General features: G+C 42.5%; 1 protein-coding gene across 1 annotated transcript in view; it reads left to right on the plus strand.

The window, feature by feature from the left end:
• Positions 1-337: 337 nt before the first annotated feature.
• Positions 338-16,899, plus strand: part of LOC139102569 (protein Tob1) — a 62,161-nt gene continuing 45,599 nt past the window's right edge. The window contains exons 1-2 of the mRNA XM_070656567.1: positions 338-688; positions 13,981-14,043. The gene's annotated coding sequence lies outside the window, so the exon portion shown is untranslated. The remainder of the gene's footprint in view (positions 689-13,980; positions 14,044-16,899) is intronic.

Here is a 16,899-nt window from a genome sequence, read left to right on the forward strand (position 1 = left end):
TCGCATCCTCCACCACGCGGCGACGCCCCTTGCTCCCCTTTTCGCCTTCTCTCTCTCTCTCAACCCTCTACGCAATATACGTCCAGGATGACTCGAATTACGTCACAACGTCGAGAGCGTGCGACCTGCTCTCTTCCTTCCCCTTTCTCTCTTTTCTCTTGCGCGCGCTCACCCTATCCTCCGTTCCCTCCCGGAAGGGCACCCACCGTTGTGCCTTCACGGATCCGACTCCCCCGCGATTCCCTTCCTGCTTCGCGGCGGGGGTACACCGTGTATACACGATATATGTGACGCTCTATATATCTATTCCGCTATAGCGGCCGGCACTCGACGAGACCGAGGGGAAGCCGCCAGTCTCCGCTGGTACACCGAGCTGCGTGCTTGCTCTTTCCCCGTTCACCACGTACGCGCTCTCGTCGCGCAGGCTGAGAGAAGGAAAACCGAGGCAAGGCGAAACAGAAAAGTCGAAAGAAAGGAGGGACGGGGGGAGAGAGTAAGGGGAGAGGAAGCCTCCGCTCTCGCGTTCTTCACTTCGTTCGGTACGCGCGCGAATACGCGTACACACGTGTCGCGGAACTGCGAAATCACCGGGATACGTCTAGTAGTGTAACGCAAGAACGGGGCGGATTTATCGGGGACGTGTGTGTGGGTGCTTACGAGCGGCGACTACAAGGAGTAACACCCGCAGGTGTGTATGAATAGTCGCGCGATAGAGCGCACGTGTGCGCGCCCGTGACTGCCGGGGCGTTTGCTCTACATGTATGTGTTGCATGCGTATGCGTTAAAGAGAGATGAAAAAAAAAAAAAAAAAAAAAAAAATGTGTCAAGATACCTCGTTGAGATAAATGACATAGTTTTTTCCAAGCCTTTCGGCCTACCGAGGCTTTTTATCGAATTTCTAATGACCCTTCTCGACCGTTCTTTCCTTTTTTAAATATATTTGCATATCGATTTTCATGTGCAATCTGATTGACGTCCTGGTCGATACCGTCATCGTCTGCGAACGTCACTCTTTCTGTTATCGTCTTAATGAATTATTAATGTCATTAAAGTTTAATGGTATCTTAATTACGTTTAAAGTTATTAGGTGGTGAGGTGAAGCGGCAGGTCTTAACACTCGTTTTGATCCTCGTACAAGCAACAGCTGTACAGAGATGCATCTAGCCGTCGAGTCTCGTTCCGTCCATTTACCGAATCGCATTAACTCGATCGAATCCGCTTTTCATTGGCCGAAACTCATCTGTGTTTACTTCGTCGACAGAAGCTTTTATTCATCACGATCCATTCGGGCGATATTTCAGATTCTTGAATGAATTGACGTTTGTTAATGTTCGTCGATTTCCAATATTCCACTGTTAATCTTCGTGATCTCAACAATTCAGATCGCGAAGTATAGTTTTTTGAAACCCACGTTGAGCTTTCTATTAGTATATCTCTTTTTTTTTAATTTTCGAAAGTCCTACTTCTTGTGGTTTATACGTGATTTAGGTGACACGGATTCTGTTAATTAGCCTCAAGAATTACGCGGTTAAGGGTTACGATGATGGCGTCAGGTGATCGCAAATCTACCTAACCCAAGGTGTGCGAAACCGTCGCCAAGTGTTAGATTATGTCAGACTTGTGTATCCCCGTCGATCCTCGACGGGCCTAACAGCGCGGAGTGAGTGTGCCTCTTTAAAGACAGGGATAGCGTGTTTCTATTTCAACTTTGCCGTAACAAATCTATCATATGTATCGTATAACACTTCATTAAAGTTTTCTATAAATTCGAGAAATATATTATTCGTTCCTTATCGATATTTGAAAATAAAGTTATTTGTTTAACGATAAAAAAATAAGTAAAAATTAAATAACTTTTTATGCAGTTAATTCGAAATTCCGAAACAAAAATTTCTGATTGATTACGCGTTTATTTATTTATTTATTTATTTTTTTTTTTTAAGAGTTTTGTGAATTTTTACTGTATGATTAATTTGTTATTTATTTAAAATAAAAAAAAAAAGAGTCGAGTTGCTTACTCAGTCAGTCAGTAGCGTATTTACGTGCTAAACCCGCGTTACATTGTAAAACTGTAATCAATTTCTTCAGGCACCCTGCACTCTGTTGCTTTCGTTTACTTTGACTTAACTCGGGCAGATCCTGTGTAAAGCTCGCCGCGAGCGCGCGAGCACACCTTACCCTTTTCGCATTAAATGTCTCGTAAATATTGACTTATAGTCGAGTAGGCGTTAGGCTCAGATCATCATTGGCGTTTTACGAGTGTTCAGCAGCCGTCCACGGCTATAATTGTATTCGCTCGTTCACATTCGTGCATACGTATTTCTTCGTTGCTCCGTTCGCTGCAGCCACGATTGTGTCTATCCTATCCAGAGGTAGACTACGAATAAAATACAGCGTAAATCCGTATTAAATTTTATTTGAAAATTTATTTACTTTGCGACGATATAAACGGCGTATATAAGCCAACAAAATTATTTTATCCCACGAAATAATTTAGTGACACAACGAACCAATTAATTTGAACTTTCACTCGCGATCTGCCTTTGAGCCGCACTGCCGCGATCGTGTTTAGGAACGACGGATTTAAAATTTGGCATCGACGTACCGCCGATTGAGATTCATCGTCCTAGTCGGACCCTCATTCGTGTCAAAGATTGCGCCTCACCGTGCTGCCCGTCAGGTGTTGTAACTGGCCCAGATTCCGGGTAATTTACCAATGGACTGTGTCTCGCGCGCAAATATATCCGCGGCAGCTGCGAACCGATTTCGCAAGCGCGACGAGACCGCCGTGGGTTTTGCGGATCGATATCGATATCTAGAGCAACGGTATCAGATCCCGATTTCACAGAACAATCGAACGTCAAAGGAGGGCACTTGATCACGCGGATTTTAATTGACTCGCGTGACGCTCGACGATTCTCTCGAATTAATAAAATTTGCAAAATATTTTCTCGATCCGACAAAGCATAATTTTCATCTCCCAATTGTGTGAAATCTGCAAATTTAATTAGCAGGCTCGAGCGATTTGTTTAACAACGTACGGGTGGGTGAAAAGAATTTTCTGCGATTATTCTCTCGAAATAATACATATTCTGTTCAATCAAAAACAAATCTTTCATCAATAGTTGGGCGTTACGTAAGTGGAGCATTGCTAGATTATACCGCGTCGACTTGGCCTTTTCACGATCGTTTTTTTTTTTTCCCGCTCCAAAGTTGTTTTCTATCATCACTAACGTTACGTCATGCGGTGACGCTATTACGAGGATCCTCCGCTGTTCAAAGTTGGTTACACACATGCCGCGCGTACGTGCCGCATTTTTCCGCGTGTGAATACAAGGAAGATGTAAAAGAATAAGACCAACCAGGAAAACGCCGAGGCAACGCAATTAATTGTCGACTAAGTAATTGCAATTACGCAGTCCCTCGCTAGGATCGTGTTTGCATGTGGCGTCTCTTTGCAGAACAAAGAGAATTGAGCAATAGTACATTCGATGAACGTGCCTGTCATGTTGAATTGACTTTTTAAACAGATTACCAGGTTGCTTCTGGTACAATTAAGCCACCATTATCATAAAACAATTGGCACATTGTCTATTTATGAATATTTTAAATTGTAAGATAAATTTTTCTAGTGTAATTATTTTTATTAAAATTCTGAAGCTCTTTTTTTTTTTTTAATATATACATGTTTTTTTACACAATTTTTGCGTCATAACTTAAATATATTTCCAAAATATTGTTATTCGATCGCCAAAACGAGAGAGCTCTAAATAATTTTTTGAAATAAAATGTGCGAAATATTCCGTAGATTATGTTGCCACATAACATGTGTAATTACCGATATGTAGAATTGATACAAAACGCTCGCGGCAATTTATATATTTTTCAGTGCCCCTTTTCGTTTATTTGCGTCTCTTTTGCGAGCACACGTGCATACGCGCGCGTACCTACACATTCGCGCTTATGCACGCCCCGTGAATTTTGCATACCAAAGGCTCGTCTGCTCGTGGAATGTCGCCCGACCAGAGAGACGCGATCGTTTGAACTTGGCTTTAGCCAATTATACGCTCGACACACTGTTTCTCGTTGCCCATCGTCCCTCCTCGTTTTCGTCTCTCATCTTATTTCTCTTATTCTCTCCTTTTGTATCCTTCGCACGCGCGGATCTGTACAATCGACCCGGCGACACGACGCGGGGGCGTTTACAAATTGCGCGCATAACTCGCGCACTTGCGGTCACCTATGCACACGTTATACACTGCCGTTCGCAGTCTTTTCACACGTACATATTTCGAAACAAATGTTGAGAATATCCTCATTATCGCCGTTATGAAATTGCAACGTCTCCCGCACGGTCTGCGAGCAGCGGGACAGCGATATTTCAAATAATTTAGCAGACTGAATTAACATCTCATTCATAATTTATACTAATTTCCTCGCAGCTCGCGTAGATATATATGCCTTCCCCGTGTTTATAAAAAAACGTGAATTGGACAAATTTTCTACAAACGCCGGGAATAATTCTCAAGTTTTCCATCTCCTAAAAAGGTTTCCGTTGAAACGAGAGTTCGTCTTGTATTTAAGAACCTCGGGTAGACTTTATCGGAGTCACTGGTCGCGAATCTCGGTACTTTTTCCCTTCCACCTCGCACGCACGAGCATTATTTATACTTTCGCTCCGCTTCTTCGAAGTTCGCTGCATTTAACATGAAAGCCGGCGATATTCAGGCATGGCAATGCACCTATCGATCGCCACCGGCGGCACGAGGTCCCCCGTCGTAGTCGGCCAGTATTTGACACGTGAAAAATTACACGCGAAGAGCGGCGCGATCGCATCGGTTCTCGACTTCTCCCGGCGGTGCCTCCCGCGAATTTCGCGGCAAGATCGAGGAATAAACGGAATAATCGATTTACCGTCGCGCGGATATGACTGCGACATTGATTACGCAACGTTATCTCGTAGCTGTTACTGGAAACGGATTGAATTATGAAGTAACGTCACCGTCGCTCGATACATCATCGTAGACTTAATTGGTAAACGTAATAGCATTTTTTTTTTTTTTTTACGAAAATGGAATGGCGCGAAGCGACAGTGCAAGACGATTTCGCTTTTCGCATTTGTCAGTCTTCTATGATGACTACGTCGTAATTATACAACGACGCGTTGACATGTGACGTTTTGCTCGTGCGAAATTCAAGGTTTCCTCGTGCCTTACTGCACTTGAGCCAAAGAAATTATCCAATTGCTCGCGACTTAGATTTTTATTAGACATTATAGATCGCACACCCCACATTTTCAGAATCGACTTCTTGGATCTGTTTTAAAACGCGATAGTATCCAGTAGAAAGTTAATTTAAAGAAATTGTCGAAGAATATTTTGCAAAATAAAAAAAAAATTTTCTAAATGAGATATAAATTTATAACTCTAGCAGCGAATAACGTAAGGCAGAAGAAAAATAAAAGAGATGTAGGAACGATTGCAGACAATTGAACGCAGTGTTGAAATAAAAATAATTTCGTCGAATTCTGAAAAAAAAGAAAAAAAAATTGAATTAATTTGCTGCACCGCGACAGTGCTCCCGGCGACTTTGAATTCATTTTATCCCTCGCGCGAAGCGAAATTGAAATTTACGCGTATCAAAAGGTCGAACGAACAGAGCGAAAGGGAAAAATTATCTGCAGGTGGCATGAGGTGGAGAGCAATGTGCGCGAGAACGGGAAGCGAAGAAATCACAGCCGTTCTCGTCGAGAGCGAAGTAACAGCGACGAGCTTCCGGGACACGAGCAAGCGTACCGCGTGCAACGCAATTGGTTGGCGACCTAATCGATGCCGATTCGAATCGGCCGGCCGTACGTGAGTTGTGCAAAAAATATCGCGTCGCTTCGTTTTTGATTCGGCGTCATCCGTCGCTTTTTCCGGCGAGTCATAATTTTCGAGCGCGTTTAAAGCAACCGCTTCATCGTCGGTAGAGCTTGGTATTGCTAGGAGGGGCGAGGAGAGGAAAGGAGAATCGAGCAGGCGGATGATATCCGCGCGAATTTATGGCGGCCGATATTTTGCATTGCCCGCACGAAATCGGCGGGCATGCATAGTGCATGTGCACATCGAACAAAACGGCGCCGCTCACCGGCGACCGACCACCGATCGTTCTCTCGCTATTTATTCTCGAGTTATGTTCTTGTGTCGCGTATATATTCTACCAACGCTTGTAATATTGTATTACGCCGCGCCAATAGCGGATATGTGACCGAGTGTTTCTTTAAATCGACGGCGCTTGTTCGGGCAGAAAGTAACAAAAAAAAAAAAAAAAACAACGGGAATATTTATAATAATTATTCTTTGCAAACGAAACGTTAATTCAGTTCCGACTTTTGCTTGAGAATAAAATAGCGTTGCGCGATGACAAAGATCACGAACATGCCGTGTTTCAGTAAAATCAAATCGCCCCGAACGCTCACAAAAAGTTGTAATTGTTTTACGCGTAGCGAAATCAACGTCTGCACGCAAGATCAAAAAGACACGGATTGTCTTTCGATAGATGATTAATGGCTAAGAAAACCCTCGTGGGAACCAGAATAGCGTATCCCAGCTCAACATAATTAACAGCAGTTACGCTCTAGATTTAGTCTTCCAAATTGCACACATTATCACGCACAATTTATTACCGCGTGCGAAACTTTAGCGAACAATAGCGCGGCGAGCGTGCGCGCGTGACGCGCAAATCCACGTTAATGCCTTTTACAAATAAAAGACTTATCTACGGGTGCAGCTCGTTCCTGCTGTTATGATAACCTTATTAGCCGTGCCGAAAACTGACAATCACGGTTGACGGAGTAAATCGATGATGCTTAACTCGAAGTAGCCGCCGTGACTTTTGTAGCACGTGAACGATTTTGCGAAACATTCGATCGGCGTCATTAGAAAACAGAAATCTATGTTCATTAACGATAAGATACAAATATTTTTTTATGCGCAAATGTTTTTTAACACACGTGAATATTGGATAAAATTTCTGTTACAAAGAAAGCATTTTTATATAAAAAAAAAATTTTTTTTTTTACGAATCAACGAATTTTATTTTAACGAGGCGTGGAAAATTTATATGAATCACGCTTTTTCAATGAAAGGTAAATTAGTTTTACTTATTTGTGTTGAGTCTACTGTTTGATAAACGTGCACGTACCTACCCACTCGTGCGACGTGAACTGCCAAACGTCGTACTCTTTCACTCTCGATTTCGTACGGTTGAAATCTCTTTCCGAGTTTATCTCGTATTTTCGTGGATACGCGCGGTAACGTTTCGCGGAATCGTTTCTTTATTTTCCTCGCCACGGAACTTTTTCAGAAGACATAAGAGATTTACACTGCACGCAGATTCTCGGCGTACCAGGGTAAAAGCTCGGCATAGCCTGCTAGAACGAAATATGAATGCGCGACGCGAAAACAAAGGTTCTTTTTTCGGTCGTTCTTTCTGCATTCGTCCCGAAGCTTAGCCGGCCATGTGAGATGGTTGAATTTAGAATCGACAATGGCCGCGATAACGATGGAGGAAAAAAAGAAAGAAAAAGAAAAAAAAAAATTACTGAGTAATGGGAAGTAAACACGTTTCAGTATATAATTTGCATTTACAAGCTACGCCGCTCGTCGCCATTTATTTAACCTCCTTCTTTCCGATGAATTTAATCAATAAATTTTGCGGACGGATTTTTAGGGAAAAACTTCGCGTCCACTGTGATTTTATTTGAGCGGAGGATAATCGTCGATTCCGCAGTTTGCGCGTAGCGCAGTGCCAGACGTAACGCTTTTCATCTGACTGAACGTCTTTCATTATGCGGTATGTGCGACAAATGTAGCGCGCATTTGTTTATATTGGAACATATGTCTCGCATACTTGAATGACGTAAAAATCCATTAAATTTTCACTGCCATTTCGCGCAGACCGAACGTCTCGGTAATAATATCGTTAAAAAATCCGTGTGACGGGCACAAAAGCAACCGTTCGCCCGACGTTTAAGCTAGGGTAATGTATTTATCGATGAAAAAGAATGCAGACCACCATTCGAACCAATCACTCGCGTATATCTCTGGGCATTTACCCAGTAAATTATGCGCATCTCAATCAGGACCATGACTATTGCCTTTTTTTTTTTTTTTTCTACTCGTCACGTACGATACGCGTCAGAGTACGCGCACACGTCTCTCACGTACACGTTATCAGCGCGTGTACACTCGAGGAAGTTACGTGCGTGCGTGCGTGCGTGCGCGCGTAACTGTATGCGCGCCGAGCGCACATGAATAGGCAAATTGCATTACCGTAGACGTTACGAGAAACTAGTTCGAGCCGAACCAACAACGGGCAATAACAACTTTTCCGAGGCCGACGCGGCGACGCCGCTATTTCGAGATGCATCACGGGCACTGCCAAACGTATCCTCTCAAGGCTACGTCATGTCTTTTCTGCCCCCGGTTACGTAACGCGGTCTTAATCGCTTTCGCCGCTTCGCGAATTAATTAGTGCACCGAATTTTTCGACATTAGTTTAACGCGAGGCTCGATTTTCCGATAATACCGAATATTCTTTTAATCTTTTTTTTTTTTTAACGGATATTTTCTTTAAAGTTTAAAATTTGATAAGACAAAGTATATATATTTTTCACGAGGGCTTTGATCATATCTGATAACTTTAGCGAGATTATCAAATTCCGAAGACAGAGAAGTGATTAAATATTAAACAAGATGCTGACAATGAACGAGATAATGAACCCGGCAAAGGGAAACCCAGCGAAATCTGTTCTAATCTCGGGAGCGCGGAATTAATTTTAGCTCGACAAATGGTGATTCGCAAAATGGCTTCGTGGCATTGTGCGCCACGTAAATTTCCAACTTTTCTCTGTAAATAGATAAGCTAGATGCAAGCCTCTTTCATGTCGAATATACGCGACGAGTATTTAATACACCACCCGTTAGTAAGAGGTCGGAATCTAGCACGTGCGATCGATTACACTAGCATCAATTTTCATAAAAGATAATCGGCTTTACGGAGAGAAAAAAAAATCATGATCCATTTTAGACGAATCAGCTTTCCATGTGAGCCGCAAAATTTGTCATTTTAATTTTTTGTAATCGTTTCTTGTTTGATGGTAAAAAAAAAAATTATATATATGCAGGTCTTTCTGTATGCAAAGTATTATGCAATAACTCGTACCGATTGCAAAGATCGCGGGTTCTTTATTTAACATCTGAGATATTTCCACGGATATATATTTAGAATATATTTTCAGGAGAAGCTCTTCTGAACGTTTAAAACTTTTTTTTTTTTCTTTTTTTCTTTTTTGAGCTTGCAACGCGGCTAAGCGTACCTACGTAATTCGAGAAGCCGATTCGATTGCGATAGTTAACCAGCGAATATTGACTGATAGCAATTTAAATCGTCGAAGTTAACGCGATTTCATTCGGAAATGCGAGCGCGCGTGCGAAATTACTCGCGGCAAGGCGCGAGATGGAGGAAGCCGGAAAAATTCGCTCGCGGAAAATGCATCATCGCGTTTGACCGACTTCCCGCGTGCGTGCGTGCCTCCGCCCGTATGTGTGTGAAATAATCTTTCGGATGGCGCCACCATCGCCGCCCTACCTACGGGCGGGTCCATACTGGGTCACGGGTCGATCTTCGCAACGTAACGTTCCAATTCGCGCTTGATATTGATCTCAGCTTTTCCGCCCACGTTACAAAAGCGCCCGGCGACCTGGCTTCCTACGTACGTCCCCGGCGCAGATAGAGGAGAGAATTACCAAAGGGAGAAACAGCCGCAGCTTGCAGAAATGCCTCTAAAGAAGCCGGTAGTGTTATCTCCGTAATGACCTATCGGACTGCCCTAGATTTCCTCACGAGGTAGCCGTTTTTTTTTTTTTTTTAATATTTTTTTATTTCCTCTTTTCTTCGGACGATTTCCGAATGAATTTTTTTCGGATAAAGTATTTCATCTGACATAGAATAGGTAGAGAGAAGACTCTTTCTGAGACTTTAGAAGGTTTGAAATTATGAAAATAGGCAGCCTCCGCAAATTTTGTTTGTAGCCTCGGCATTTTAATCCGTTGAAATTTTTTTCTGAGGACAATCTTAAGAATTTATTCTTAAGTTCGCCTGTAAAGATTGGCTCGAAACGCTCCGTGTAATCATTCTTATTTATTACGCATTTATATCCGTTTAAGCGATTGTATCATTTCCTGTGTAATATTAGATACCGGAATAATGATCCCCAACAGTTCGCGCATAATGGAGAATTTCCGTGCGACGAGCATACGAATCGCGTTGCCAGCTGCTCCGCTTTAATTTCGCGATTTCGATCAATTTCGGTTGATACCGTTCGGCTCGAAACGAGGGGAAGCTTAGACTCGACGGCAGTGAAACTTACTCTTCGGCACTGTGGCCGAACGCGGTTCAATAACCTCGCGTGCCGCGGCCCGAAATTGCGAATAGGAGAGGTACACGGGCAAATGGAAGATCGCGATAGCGTAGCGGTAGCTCTGGCTGCGAAATATTCCGCCGCCTAAGCTGCTTTTCGTGGAGGTTGGTACGATGCCCGTGCGGATCGATCACTTATGTCCGCCCGTTAAAATAGACCGCCACCCTCCCTCTCTACGTCATCGCCGTGTCCTTGAGAAATCAACCCTCGTACGACCTCTAAATACAACATGAGCACCCTTAGCGACCCCCCTTTCTCTCCCTTTCGCGCTCTCAGCTCTCCGCGCGCTTCCAGTGCAATATCTGGGACACTCGGCTACGCGTTTCGCATCATGCGTACTTAAGAGTTATAGAAATTTTGTTATCGGTTAATTACCGCGCTTGTCGAACGTCTCGGGATCGACAATCGCTTGTACCTTGTATTACAAGTCAAGAAGCTGGAATTGTTTTTTTTTTCTTTTTCCTTTTTTTTTTTTTTTTCTCTCTTTCGAGGGTGTACTTGACTCGGAGTCATTTTCATGAAAGTACTCGTAATGTCGACAGAAGCTCGGTTTCCTCTTTTTTTTTTATTTTATTTTATTTCTTTTTACCGTCCCGCCACCCTACAATAACCATTATGTACAATTTGTGTATCGCAATTTTCTCGAGCAAATTCCTTCAACGTTAGATTGCCCTCGCTCACGACAGATTTCGACGAGCTGTCGCCGCTGATTTAAATCTCTGAGACATAGTCGAAGCGTCTTGATTCAGGCACGCCGATATCCGAGTAAATTCCTCGCGAAGATATATAACGATCTAACCCCGAACCTCGTGTAGGTTTTTTTTTTCTTTTTTCTTTTATCACTGGCGGAAAAGATGCAAGAGAAGATCCCGTTTCTGGGCTGAATGTTTTCCGCGCGATCAATATGTCGTCCCTGCCGGCATCGTCGGAACTTACCCCACTTGCTCCTTAAAGGGTCGTTCTGTCAAAAGCCTCTTGTACTTTCCCTTATTGGCGAGTCGGAAAGGCCGGCTGGCCTCTTTTGCGTCTGCCCGACGTAATGTTGACCCTGGCGGAGTCGAGTGCGAGAAAGTTGATTACGCGAGATGGCTCCTACATTTTCGCCTGCACGCGAACCACTTCGGGCATTATTGCGAATGTCCACGTCGCGTCGTGATTTGTTACCGCACGAGAATACAGTCGTGACTTTCCTGGGATTTCGTTCTCGTTACGTAAATAAATTTTCGTGCAATTATCTCGGGCATTACTATTGAATCACAAAATAACACGTTTTAAATCATTACATTATATGCATGTTATCGCTGTGTTTTATGCCTCTAATATGTTTTTTGCTATATTTTAAATTAGCTGCTTTACTCGGTATCTGACCGTTTACAAAGAAACTCGTCGTCGAAACTGATTACCGATCACCCTTGCGTCACTCGCGAAAAATAGCAGATAAGAACGGCAGGCGGAAATGATAATTCCTTTTTTCGCCGGCGAAAATGCGATTTCGCGGTGCAAATGAAATTATTTCCCAGGTCTGGAGCGAAGTCCATTGTCCAATCGGACGGTGACCGTTGACAGACGATTGTATCAATACCGTAGCGACGGTGAAAAAAAAAAAAGGACATTCTATTTTATTGACGGACAGGCCGCCGATCACTTTCTCGCACGCCGTGTCACTCACGCTTGAAACTTCTGGCCTGGCAAGAAATCCATCGCGACGGCCGTAACACGTTCGCTATTATGAAAGCGATCGTTGCCACTTTGCATGAAAACCTCGGATTTTCGCGCGACGAAAGTGACTGGCGGCGATTACGTCAACGGCGCGCGTCCGACTTCCTGTTTATTTCGAGCAAATCGATGCAAGTCGTTGTCACGACATATAGTTAATCGAGCGCTTCGTTTACGGTGGCGCCCACCTTCTCCAATTTTAAAATATCGATTGTTTGAAAATATTCTTTACAACTCTTTCTAAAAGCCGAAACGAGGTCGCGATTATGCGGCGCGACGAGAAAGCTCCCTCGCGATATTCCGTCCGATTTAGAGAAGCTTTCCAGTGGAAAGGATTTCGCGCGTATCGTTAATCGCCGATACGACGCATTCGTGCGTTTCGGGGCCTTTGTTGTAAGACGCAGGCGTGCTATTTTCGGAATCGCGCGGCGGGTGACCGCTTTTTCTCCCCGCGATTGTATTTCGTCCCGCAGTTTTTTTTTTTTCTTCTTTTTTTTCCTTCTTTCGGGGATTATTTCGAAATTGGATCAGGTCAGCCGTCCACGGAACGTGACTCACGAATGTATTTCGCGAAATTTCCGACGGCTCGTCCGACAGAGATTACGGCATTCCTGCGCGCGAACGTCACGAGAGCGCATTAAGAGCCGGCTTGTTTTTTAATAACAGTCGGCGGCATCGCCTGGTCTTCCTAAATGCCCAGTGATACGCGCAAACAAGCGATAACGAGAAATCTATTGTTTACATTGACACACGCATTGCTGAATCACTATTGGTGCTTTCACGAAGGAAGTCGTAAAATCGAAAACGAACGGGGCGTAATGTGTGTCAACGGACGTGTAGAATTAGAAACTTATGTCAATAACTATTTTGCGCGTATTTTATTTTTCGTCATTCTTTATCTGCATTTTATCAGACAGTCTTTTGGAAATTTCTATAAAGAGAAGAAAAGAAAAAAAAATTTTTCTTTTTCTTTTACTGTCTTCTTTTATTATTATTTTTATACGTGTATTAATATTGAAGTTACTGTTGAAAAAATTTAATAGAGTAGCATGAATGAATTCTTAACGAGAACGATTGTTTTATAGTCATACAAATGCATCACTTAAACCGCTTTGGTAGCCGCAACACGCGACTACGCACGCATGGTCTCACGAACTTCAACTTGTGAACTTTACTAATAACAGTTGACTGCTCGAGGTTCACGGTCGCGGTAATTATGAGCCTTCCGCGTGAGCACGTGTACCTTTTTTTTATATGACCAAACAGCTTTGTATCATCTTGGTCAAATAGGTTTTTAACGTAACTTCACACGTTCTTCGTCACTGACTTGCTCGGTCCAATTTAAACGTTCGAACAGTCGTAGTTTTTGAAAAGTAAAATAATTTTCCTATTCCACCTTGTCTGTTGCAATTTTGAGCAGCGTGCAACAAATGTAATTCGTTACGTCTTGCCAAAACTTCGTTGTATTCGCGAGAAAATCTAGCGCACGCGTTTGAAATTGGTCGGCTGCTAGAAGCAAACGAGACCAAGCGATTTCGCCGATGATGGCAGGGAAATAAAAAAAAAAAAGAAAAAAAAGAAAAGCCCGGAGATTAAATCTCGGGGATTTATGGCGCTGTGTAAAAAATCTCCGGCGGAGCATAAAGTGAAAATAATTAGACTCTTTTATTAAGAAGAGCTCATTTATGCCGCGGTAAAAATTGATTCGTGAGCTCATGCGTGCGATTGATAATCGATATGCACTTTAACGTGTTAGCCACGCAAATATATAACCGACATTTCTTTTTGTGTGCTTGCAGCTGAAGGACGTGCTCGAAACTCAAGAATAGAACGGAGGCAGATCTCCACAAGCGAACAATAAGGTAACTTTCCTGTCGCAGATAATGGAATAGCCGCGTCGCGTGCGTGAATGCGTCAGGTTGTCACAAAGAGCCGCGGAAACTCTCTCGCGTTCGATCTCGCGTTCTCAGATGACGGAACGCGCCGCTCGCGCTTCCTACAAGATAACGAAATACACGGCAATCTTACGGGAGAGATCCTTGCAATTAACCTTTGGCGCGCTCACGGCCGACGCGGATTTATTCCACGTTATGTAAATCTCAGCGGGGAGATCACAATGATACACATTAGTGTCTATCATTGCGATCTCTTCTCGGAAATGGCAGCCGGTATCGTCGATTTGAATCCGCGATTAGCACGATAAACGGCACTTCTTAAGCTCGCGACGGGACGAGCTCGCGATAATAATTTTTCTTCCTCTTTTTTTTTTTTTGTATCGCAAGAAGGAAAAATGTGACATGTATATCGATCCGATAAAGTCAATTTGCAATTATGAAAATGAAGCGTAATTACGAGGTGAAGCGTAGTATGGCGCACTTTTGATATCTGCAACTTATCGATTCCTGATAAAACGTTTAACCATCGGGACATTACCATTGATCTCGGTCTACCGCAAATCCAGTTGACCAACTTGACATTCGGTTGATAAGCGAAATTTACGAGCTCGATCATATGCCGCTTATCAGCGGGAAAAGTACGACACTTAAACCGCGCACAGACCACCGCGTATCCGCGACGATATTTGCGTATGCCTTGTGGAACTCGTCGCGATGAGTACGAACAGATTACGCGACGATAATGCGAACGTATCTTGTATAAAGTGAGGTGCAATACTGAATTTCTTTTTTTTTTATTTACTAAATTGATTCGTTGATTTAATCCCATTAAATTAGAATTTTATTAATTGCACATTTAAATATATCATTAAGCTTGACACGTTTTATTAAATGGATCGCGTAGTATTTATAACCTTTTAATTCGGCAAATTAAATTAAAAATTTTAATTTGAAATAAATTGCTGAATAAGTCAGCGTTGTTATATAAATTATAATTATGGCGATTTTACATCAATACTCATACATTATTCCTCACCTAACATCCTGGGTAATGTGCCGCGGCATTATTTTATACTAATACTATCGCGTTGGTACCTCGCTGATTATAATTCCTCACTTTGCACGAGGTCCGCTACGAACATCCGTTCGCCACAACAACGCTATTTATGCCACTTGCTCTGGAAATAGTTTTACTGGCTGACTTCCAGATGGTATTTTTCACTTCCACGTTAAGCCGGTGGCGCGTAAAGTTAACAGAGCGGCAGACAATCGATGACCCATCTATAGCATACGCATAATAAAAAAAAAATAAAAAATAAAAAACCGCGAAAAAGCGAAAACAATGTTGTCAACGCATGGCTCACGATGGCGACCGGGTCGGGATAAAATCAGTCTGCATTCTATCGGAAATTCGATTAATACTCTGACCGGATTAAACCGAAAGCTCGAATTTGGTCAATAACTCGGACAATTATGTATTATTAAAACAATCTTTTTATTAAAAGCTCTGCTCGCTAAAAGTGAATACAAAGTAGGAATATCTTAAAATAATGTTAACAATTCTTAACATACTTATTGGTAATTATAATAACAATTCGATTTCTTTGTGCGTATAATTTTTAATTTTATTTAAAAGTGGACAAATTAAAATTTATAATTTACCTTTCTCGCATAATAGAACACGTGAATATTTCGTGACGTTTAACTTATATGACCACGTTTTTCTCTTAACTTATCTTTATTATTGGAAAAAAGTTAATGCCGTAGAAAGCTATAAAAATTCAAGACTTAAAAAAAGATCATAAACAGTATTATAACATTCATCATTATATCTCATTACGTCGTGCCTTAACGCCGTAATGCTACGTTTATTATTTACATGGAAAGCACCCTCGGGTAAAATTGCTTAGAACGATGCGGCGTAAAAATATATTGCTTCGAAATTTTTATCTCGTAATTGTTAAATTAAACGTTCATTGAGTGCTTCATTGAACAGTAATATGACACGAGTACTCCCTTAAAAGAAATAATAAAACGTCGCGTCTCTTCTCGATGCGTCCAATATTTTTCATTAACATTATTTTCACTATTTTAATCAGAGTTTCGCTTAGGGAGATTCTTTTTACGTTACAATTCTGTAAAGCACGTTTGCAAGAGAGCCCCCAATGCCTTCGTCTGCCGGCAGTGACACCGAGCGTTTATTGCGCACGCGATTGGAACGAAGCACGACGCCGCGAAGGCACGCGTATGCATCGTCACGTAATGCAGATATATAATAATGTTCTCTAATAATACGGCGAGGTCGTTCTTCCCCAATCCGCCGTGGCTGGTCGCGGGTCTCGCGGTCGTTACGACACCACGTTGATTTAAATTTCAGCTGTATCGCCAGGCGCATTCCTAATGTCCCCGCGGCGCGATGATAAATCACCATAGCGCACAAAGTGCCGCGAGAGCTGGCACGCGTTTTGCCTTTATTGCGAAAAATGGAAAAAAAAAAAAACATTTTCTCCCCGATGTCTTTCTTGAACGGATTCATGCACAGGCTCGCGATGCGCCGCCGCGAGCTGTCTGCGGGTAACGATTAGGAATTTATTCGTTTCTATTAATTATATTTTGCACTTTGCCATTCGATTACAAATGTATTGACTGTGCGGGGGGTATAAATAACCCGGTGGTATTGTTGCGTAAAATTTAATTTTGTCAATCTCTAAACAAGTAATGTCTGTGCAATAGCAAACTCGAATCGAAATCTTGAATTTAAATCGTCAAATTTAATTAACCCTATCGAATAGATATTTTTTAGGACGTTCGGGATTATAATTA

This window comes from Cardiocondyla obscurior, linkage group LG05 (genome assembly GCF_019399895.1).
Source record: "Cardiocondyla obscurior isolate alpha-2009 linkage group LG05, Cobs3.1, whole genome shotgun sequence".
NCBI classification, from domain to species: Eukaryota; Metazoa; Arthropoda; class Insecta; order Hymenoptera; family Formicidae; genus Cardiocondyla; species Cardiocondyla obscurior.